General features: G+C 49.0%; 1 pseudogene; it reads right to left on the bottom strand.

Moving 5' to 3' along the window:
* Positions 1–7,835: 7,835 nt before the first annotated feature.
* LOC105536084 lies at positions 7,836–9,085 on the bottom strand (annotated as a pseudogene).
* Positions 9,086–9,298: the final 213 nt, after the last annotated feature.

Below are 9,298 nucleotides of genomic sequence, written 5' to 3'. Positions count from 1 at the left end.
CAGTCATTTTAAAGTTCACCTTGATCAAAATCTGCCTAAATCCAAAGGGCATCAGCCTAACGGCTAAGGTCAGCATGACCATAAACCGCAAATAATCTCTCCGACCAGAAACATTCTAAACCCCTCCCTGACTGGAGACATGCCAGCCCCGAGATAACCTCCCCTCTGGCCAGAGAGACATTAACCCCAAGATAACCTCCCCGGGGACCAGAGACATTCCAACCACACCATAAACTTCTCCCTCAGACAGAAACATTCCAAGCTAGTGATAAACCCTCTCACCTTAAAAAACCAATAAATACTCTTAGTTTGTAAAAGAGCACGCCCCGACTGAAATCAGCCAGAAGCCCCTCTCAGGTTTATTCTCCAAAATAAATCTGTCTTTGACTGTTGAGCCACTTTTCATGTTTTGTTCCTCTTTCTTTAACTCTTACAGTCATTATTTGTAGATACTCGAGAAACTTAGGTGAACTGAGCAAGGTCATTGTAATACAGAAGTTATTAAAAATAACTTTTAGGCAAATAATAAAGGTAAAGGTTCTTGGTAAAAATTTTCCTATAATAAAAAACAACCCCCAAACCATCTCTTTTCTAATTAAAAAAAAAAAGAAAGGGCAGCTTAAAGGGCCTGGCCAGCAAGCTTTAATATGCAAATACCAGCCATTAAAAATTGGCTTCACTCAATATCCTGTCACCTTGTCATCTCCTTGTCACCAGGTGTATCAAGTGTCATGACCACCTCCAAATAACACCATGTGTTCAAAACGTGGCAATCTGCATTTGCATATTAAAGGGCTAAAGTAAAAGGGCCAGGTTTTTTGCTGGCTAGGTAAATAACACACCTGATCAAACCAATCCCCTGGGCCTTATGCAAATCAAACATCTTCTCCTCCAGCATCCCAATAAAAGCAACCACTTTTCCAACTCACACAGGGATTCTATTTATTCAAATTCCCCTCCCTCTGTCCCTGTACAGAGAAGCTGTCTTTTTCTCTCTTCTTTTTTCTTTCTCTTTTTTTCTCTCTCTCTCTCCTCTGTCTCCTGTATTTATTTTTCTTTCTTGCCTATTACACCTTTTGCTCCTTAAAACCACTCCACCAGCCTGACCAACATGGTGAAACTCCATCTCTACTAAAAACACAAATATTAGCCAGGTGTGACGGCACATGCCTGTAATCCCAACTACTCAGGAGGCTGAGGCAGAATAATTGCTTGCAACCAGGAGGCGGAGGTTGCAGTGAGCCGAGATCATGCCACTGCACTCCAGCCTGGGTAATAAGAGTGAAAACTCTGTCTCAAAAAAATAAACTAAAAACAAACAAAAAACCACTCCATGTGTGTCGGTGTCATTAATCCTATCAGTACAAAACAAAAACCCTGGTGTTCCTCCAGTCATCAAAGCTGCATCAACTGGAATCAAGGAATATATGCAAAAATCAATGGTATTTCTATGTTACCAGCCACAAACAAAAAAACCTTTTCTGAAGTAAAATCGCTTGTAGTAGTGTAAACCAAAAAGCATCTGAGACAGGTCTCAATCAATTTGGGAGTTTACTTTGCCAAGGTTAAGGACAATGCCCAGGAGGAAAAAAAAAAAAAAAAGAATCACAGAAGCAGCCTCTGGTCTGTGTCTTTCCCCAAAGGTGATTTTGAAGGCTTCAAAATTTAAAAGAGAAGGGTGAGTTGGGAGGACTGCTTGAGCCCAGGAGGTCGAGACCAGCCTGGGCAACATTGTGAAACCCCATCTCTACAAAATATACAAAAATTAGCCAGGTATGGTGGTGCATGCCTGCAATCCCTGCTACTCAGGAGGCTGAGGCATGAGGATCGATTGAGCCCAGGAGGTGAGTCGTGATTGCGCCACTGTACTCCACCCTGGGAGACAGAGCGACACCCAGTCTCAGTGTCTGTTTCTTTCTCGCATGCCCTCTCTCCCTCTATATATATACACACACATATATACGTATATGTATATATATACACACATATATGCATATACGTATATACATACATATGTATACGTATACACACGTATGTACATATACACACAAATATACGCATACGTGTATACACACATATATACGTGACCAAACTCCGTCTCTACTAAAAATACAAAAATTACTCGGGCATGGTGGCACATAACTGTAATCCCAGCTATTTGGGAGACTGAGGTGGGAGAATTGCTTGAACCCAGGAGGTGAAGGTTGCAGTGAGCCGAGACCGCACCATTGCACTCCAGGCTGGCTGAGGAGCGAAACTGTCTCTCTACAAAAAAAAGAAAAACTGGCATTTTCGGACAGGCACAGTGTCTCATTCCTGCAATCCCAGCACTTTGGGAGGCTTTTGCAGGTGGATCACTTGAGGTCAGGAGTTTGAGACTAGCCTGACCAACATGGTGAAACCCTGTCTCTACTGAAAATACAAAATTAGCCGGGCGTGGTGGCTCGTGCCTATAATCCCAGCTACTTGGGAGGCTGAGGCAGGAGAATTGCTTGAAGTTGGGAGGCGGAATTTGCAGTGAGCCGAGATGGTGCCATTGCACTCCAGCCTGGGTAACAAGAGCAAAACTCTGTCTCAAAAGAAAAAAAAAAAGAAAGGAAAAACTGTCATTTTTTCTTTTTTTTTTAGATACAGGGTCTCACTCTGTCACCCAGGCTGGAGTGCAGTGTTGGGATCACGGCTCACTGCAGCCTTGACACCCCAGGCTAAAATAATCCTCCCGCTTCTGCCTCCTAGAGTAGCTGGAACTGCAGGTGCCCACCAGTGTGCCCGACTATTTATTCATTTAGAGATGAAGTCTCGCTCCATTGCCCAGGTCGGAGTGCACTGGCGCAATCTCAACTCACTGAAACTTCTGCTGGGTTCAAGCAATTCTCCTGCCTCAGCCTCCCAAGTAGCTGGAACTGCAGGTGTTGCCACCACACCCAGCTAATTTCGTATTTTTAGTGGAGTCAGGGCTTCACCATGTTGGTCATGCTGGTCTTGAACTCATGACCTCAGATGATCTACCTGCCTCAGCCTCCCAAAGTGCTGGGATTACAGACATGTGCCACCACGCCCAGCTAATTTTGTATTTTCAGTAGAGACAGGGTCTTACTATGTTGGCCAGGCTGGTCTTAAACTCCTGGCCTCAAGTGATCCTCCTACCTCAGCCCCCTAAATAGCTAGGATTACAAGTATGAGACACCACGAGTGGTCCTATCTTGTTGCCATGGGTGACAAGGGTTTCCTGAAAAGCTGGGACCTTTTGTCACACATGTGGCCCAGGAGTCGGCATAGCTGAAGGCAGATCCAAGGAAAGGCAGAACAGTTGTAGGCCTGGCCTCTGCCTGTGGCCGTGACTGGAGAGGGAGCTAAGAAAATGACATACGTTTCACTTCTGCCAAATCTTGCATGGGAATCTCTTGTGGCTCACCCTAACCAGAAACACGCAGGAAACGGAGTTCTGGGAAATGTCACATCACCCAGCAACATGGTGGCTGGCAAAGAGCAAAAAAGGAGAAGGCTCCAAATGCCAGTGACTGCGTGGGGACCCAGGCTCTCTTGTAGGTTGGTGGCGGCGTCAACTGGTACAACTCTAGATAGAAAATGCTTGTGCCATTTAACCAGCTGATCCACCTGTGCAAATTTCTCTTCCAAGTTAACCTGAACTTATTTACACAGCACAACAGTGTTTAAAGCAGCAAAAGGCTGAGCACAGCTTTCACGTCCCCTAGCCTGGGGCTAGTTCCCTGCATTGTTTAGATTTTTTTTTCACTTTGCACACACAGTATTTATTTTTCACACTAATGAAAAAGGTAAGGCCATCTTTTTATACCTATGCCTCTGGTGTATTGTTATAGGGACTGTTGACCTAAAGAAAGAAATTGAGGCAAAATTAATACAGAGTTTATTTGGGCCAAGGTTGAGAATAGTTGCCCCAGACACACTTCTAAGTGTGGAGTGCTTGGGGAGTGCTTACTTCAACCTTTGTTACAGTTTTTTTTTTTTTTTTTTTAAAAGAGATGGTATCTTGCTATGTTGCCCAGTCTGGCCTCCAATTTCTGAACTCAAGTGATCCTCCCAACTCAGTCTCCCAAAGTGCTGGGATTACAGGCGTGAGCCACTGTGTCTGGCCCAAAAGCATTTTTTTTTAAAGGCAAAAGAGGATAAGGAGGCTGGACATGGTGGCACATGCCTGTAATCCCAGCACTTTGGGAGGCTGAGGTGGGTGGATCACCTGAGGTCAGGAGTTCGAGACCAGCCTGGCCAACATAGTGAAACCCCATCTCTATTAAAAATACAAAATTAGCTGGGTGTGGTGGCATACGCCTGTAACCCCACCTATTTGGGAGGCTGAGGCAGGAGAATCACTTGAACCCAGGAGACAGACGTTTCAGTGAGCCAAGATTGCAACATTGCACTCCAGCCTGGACAACAGCAGCAAAACTACATCTCAAAAAAAAAAGAAAGAAAAAAATTAGCCGGGAGTGGTGGCATGTACCTGTGGTCCCAGCTACTTGGGAGGCTGAGGGATGAGAATTCCTTGAACCAGAGAGGTGGAGGCTGCAGGGAGCCAAGATCGCACTACTGCACTCCAGCCTGGGTGACAGAGTGAGACTCTGTCTCAAAACAAGAGAATGAGTGGGCTATATTAAAAATACAAAAATTAGCTTGGTGTGGTGGCACATGCCTGTAATCCCAGCTACTTGGGAGGCTGAGGCAGGAGAGTCACTTGAAACTGGGAGGCAGAGGTTGCAGTAAGCGGAGATTGCACCACTGCACTCCAGCCTGGGACAAGAGTGATGAGGCTCTCTTAAAAACAAACAACACAAAACCCACGCCAAGTCTCTGCTTAATACCAAGCACCATTCCAAATCCTGCAGTGTTATTATCCTCATCTTATCCATTTTATGCAGGAAACTGATGCAGAAAGAAAAGGGATGGCCAAGGTCACATGGTGAAACCACTAGTTTTTTCTTAGACAGAGTCTCTCTCTGTTGCCCGGGCTGGAGTGCAGTGGCACGATCTCCACTCACTGCAACCTGTGCCTCCCAGGTTTAGGTGATTCTCCTGTCTAGTGGTTAGGACTGTAGGCACCCCCCACCACGCCCATAATTTGTTTGCATTTTTAGTAGAGACGGGGTTTCACCATGTTGGCCAGGCTGGTCTTGAACTCCTGACTTCAGGTGATCTGTCCACCTCGGCCTCCCAAAGTGCTGGGATTACAAGCGTGAGCCACTGCACCCGGCCATGTTTTCGTCTTCCTTATTGTTTGGGGGGGGGGGTTCACTAGAGACTTGTCACAAGATCTGAGACTGGCAGTTCCTTCTGTTGCACTCCCTGTAACATACAGGGGTCCCGAGGATGGGGTGGTGTGATGTGGAGGGAAGAAAGTGTTTTCAAGTCCTGTGATAACTCTTCTAGGAGTCCAAGGCCATGTGCTGTGACCTCCAGGTGTGCCTCTCAGTTTTCCCCTTTGGTGAGACTGAAAGGATAGAGGTTCGGTATTTCCCTTTTTCCAGGCTGGCAGTGTCCTGCAAAAATAGTTTTCCTTGAGTGCAGTTTTATCTTTTTTAAAAAAACATTTTTTATTTTCAAGGGTTTTGGGGGAGCAGGTGGTATTTGGTTACATAAGTTTTTGTGAGATTTTGGTGCACCCATCTCCTGAGCAGTATACTGAACCCAATTTGTAGTCTTTTATTCCTCACCCTGTTTCCATCCTTTCCCCCTAAGTCCCCAAAGCCCATGGTGTCATTCTTATGCCTTTGCATCCTCAAAGCTTAGCTCTCATTTATGAGTAAGGAGACTAGTATACTCTGGGCATATTTCAGAAGCAGCCCTAGAAATAATGAAATGTCTCCTGGAGCAGGCCAAGGGCCCCACTGGCCTGTGCAGCCTTGGCACACTGCTCCCCGCATGCTGGCCGCTCTGGCTCCTGTCTCCGATCAAAGGGTCCCAGGTATAGCTAGAGCCTCCACCTAGATTTCAGGGAATGTATGGGAAAGCCTGAATATCCAGGTAGAAGCCTGCTGCAAGGGCAGAGCCTTCACAAAGAAACTCTACTAGGGCAGAGTGGAGGGGAAATGTGGGCTTGGAATCACCACACAGAGTCCCCACTGGGGCACTGTCTAGTGGTGCTGTGGGAAGGGGGCCACTGTTTTCCAGACCCTTGAATTGTAAAGCCACTGATAGCTTGCACCTGGAAAACCTGCAGTCACTCAACAACCTGTAAGAACAGTCCAGGAAGCTGAACTCTGCAAAGTAAGAAGGGCAGAACTCAGAAAGACAGCCACAAATGCACAGTCAACTGATCTTCAACAGAGCTGACAGAAACACACATCGGGGAAAGGCCACCCTGTTCAACAGTAGGGGGAAGGTTGGATAACCACATACAGAAGAGTTAGACTGGGCCCCTGTGCTCCACCAAATACAAAAGTTACCTCAGGATAGATCAAAGATTTGCACATAAGACCCAAAAACTCCAAAAATACTATAAGGAAACATGGAGAAAACTCTTCTGGACCTTGGTCTAGGCAAATAATTTATAGTTAAAATTCATAGCTCAAGTCTGACATGGGGAAATTATCCTGTAGGATGAACTGGAGGATGGCCTAGCAGACCTGCGTTCAGCAGAACCCTGGACAGGAGACCAGGGGACCCAAAAGGCCAGGTTCCTACTCACTGTGCCCCTGCGGGTAGTGGGGTTGCTAGGGTCAGAGGCCAGCCCAGACTTGCACCTGAAGCCAGCCTTGTTTGCAGTGGCACTGGGTCCCCAACTTGTAACTGGGGGTGTCTACTTAACTGATCCCCCAGGGGTGATGTGATTGAAACAGTGCCTCCCAACACAGAGTTGCTCCTCACGCTGGGTCCTCAGTCATTATGGGGTGCTCTGCCTGGGTGACCCCTGGGGTTCAGGCCCCCACGTCTCACTGCTGTCTGTGGTGCTCGGGGCCCTTCTCATTGCCGCTTTGCTGCTGAGGGATTCATTTCTGAAACCCAGAGCTGGGGCTGCCTCTCTGTTCCCAAAGCCCATGAGTGCCGCTGAAACCACCAAGCTTGAGGGGGCTGGACTCCTGCTGCCAAATGCTGAGCAGAGCTGCCTAATGCTGGGGAGGATATTGGCTGAGGGAGGGGTTTGTGGGCAGCAGCTCACAGGCAGAGGCAGTGGATGGGTTAGGATAGGATACAGCCAGGGGCGCAGCAAAAGACAGCTGGGTACTGTCAGGGGTGCCCAAGGTGGAAGTGGTGGGTATTGAACCCCCTATGGCTGAGTGTGCTGTGGTGCCCTGACCTGGCTGGCTGAAGCAGAGTTTGAGACCGGGGCTGGAGCTGGAGATGCCAGGCCTAGAAACCGGAGAGAGCTTCTACAGGTGGGGACTCCATGCTGCTGCATATCTGGGATCCCAGATGTGGCCTGGACTGTGGCTGCTGGTGTAACACGAAGTTTCAATGTTGGAGTGAAGCCAGAGAACCTCAGGTCAGCCAGGCTGGTGGTGTCCTTGGCTGGGGCTGTGCTGTCACTGTGGGGCATCAAAAGGGCCTGGGTAGATGGAAAGAAGCTTTCACCGGAGCCAGCAGGAGGCCCCAGGAGGAAAAGCTGAGAAGGGGGACTGGTATCCATGGGGGTGACTTCCAAGTCAGTTGTTGGCTGGGGAGCCAGTTTAGCAGATGTGCTGGCTGCAGGGCTAGAACTGGCTCCAGATACAGCCATCCACAGACCACGGCAGAGAGGACCACTAGAGTCGGGGGCAATGTGGGGCTCTGTCTGGAGAAGACAGGAAAATCCACGCACTTTGGGGATGGGGATTCCATCCTGCTGGTGCTGAGAAAGATGGGGAAGGCAAAGCCAGCTCTTATTGCAGCTGTGGTTGAGGCCCAGGAATGTGAAGGGCCTCTGTCTTCCTCGTTCAGAGGGGATCCCCATGTGGGGTTGACTGTGAAGTGGGGAAGGGGCTGCTGAAGCAGCTGCAGGAGCAGGAGAGGCAGGGCTTGGGCTTCTCCTGGTGCAGTCCATGCTTGGGGCTGGGGAGGGGGCAGGGGTCAGCAAGGTGAATGATGCAGAGGCCCGGGAGTGGGAAGCGGTGGCAGGAAGGGGATCTGAGGAGAACAGGGAGCCTGGTGAGCTGTGCTTCCTCCCAGACACAAAAGGCATAGAGGGGGGCCCCTGCAGCAGATGTTATCAGGGCCACTGGGCCCACGCAGTACTAGGACCTGTGTCTCTCCTGTTGTGCATCCCCATGCTGGGTGCTAGAGGTGTAGGAGGAAGATGAGCCGCCCCTGCTGTGGGCGAGGACAAAGCATGGGAATTCCAAGAGGATCTGCATTCCCAGATAGCCTTGGCCTCACCCTGCAGTGCAATGTTGATGCACCGGGGTGCCACCTCCTTCTCCTCCTCAGATCCCCTTCCTGCCACCTCTTCCTATCATGCTGGCACATCCATGCATCCATCTGAGAGCTGTACCAGGCCCGCCCTCCCACCACCAGTCAATAGCCCATTTATTAAATTTGCCTTAATGTACTCAGTTTGCAGGACCTGTTTCCTGTTGCCATCATGACAGTTTTCACACACTGTCTCAAGTCCAAACGCTGCAGAGTGGAGAAGGTTGTCCACTTACAGCTGTGGATCTCAAAACTCAGAGAGGTTAAGCTCCTATCCTGAGGTCACACAGCCAGGAAGCTGGCTGTAAACCTCTTACCTTGGGAATGAATCTGGAGCTGCTGATGTTAAGTGTGCACGTAGTTCTCAGCCTAAGGGACGGGCCCCAATAAGTGAGGACCTCTCCCACCTTTGCTACCCAGTACTGGCTATATCGCCCCAGAAGTCTGATATCCCAGCTACCTGTTAGAATATCTCCCCAGGAGTTAATGACAGGCTGACAGCCTGAGGCCAGGAGATGAAGTTGAAAAGGCTGGTAATTAGCAAGGAGGGTAACAGGTTATTACCCTTGAACACTGCAGAAAAGGGCATTGTCTCCATGCAGGAAGAGAGGAGGCTGCACACTCCTCCGAACCCATCCCGGGGCACAGACCAGACTGTGGACAGGGGAAGAGGGCCAGGCAGCCCTGGAAGGAAGAGCTGGAATTCAGCTCACTCTTTCCCCATTCCCGGCTCTCAGACGTGAGCTTGGGCTTGATCCACTTTGAAGGCTGATAGATGCCAGGGAGTCTGGGGTGGTCCTGAGGCAGTGATGGTCTGGGATCACTGTGGCCTGTGTGCAGGAACTTTATGGTGGTGAAGCTCATTATTCACTTTTTTTGGGCACTCACTATGCTCCAGGAACTGTGTATAACCACAACAACCCTGATGATTAAGTCC

The sequence above is a fragment of the Mandrillus leucophaeus genome, unplaced genomic scaffold (genome assembly GCF_000951045.1).
Source record: "Mandrillus leucophaeus isolate KB7577 unplaced genomic scaffold, Mleu.le_1.0 Scaffold154, whole genome shotgun sequence".
Classification (NCBI taxonomy): domain Eukaryota; kingdom Metazoa; phylum Chordata; class Mammalia; order Primates; family Cercopithecidae; genus Mandrillus; species Mandrillus leucophaeus.
Note: the sequence above shows the minus strand (reverse complement) of the source record. Positions and strands in the feature narration are given on the sequence as shown.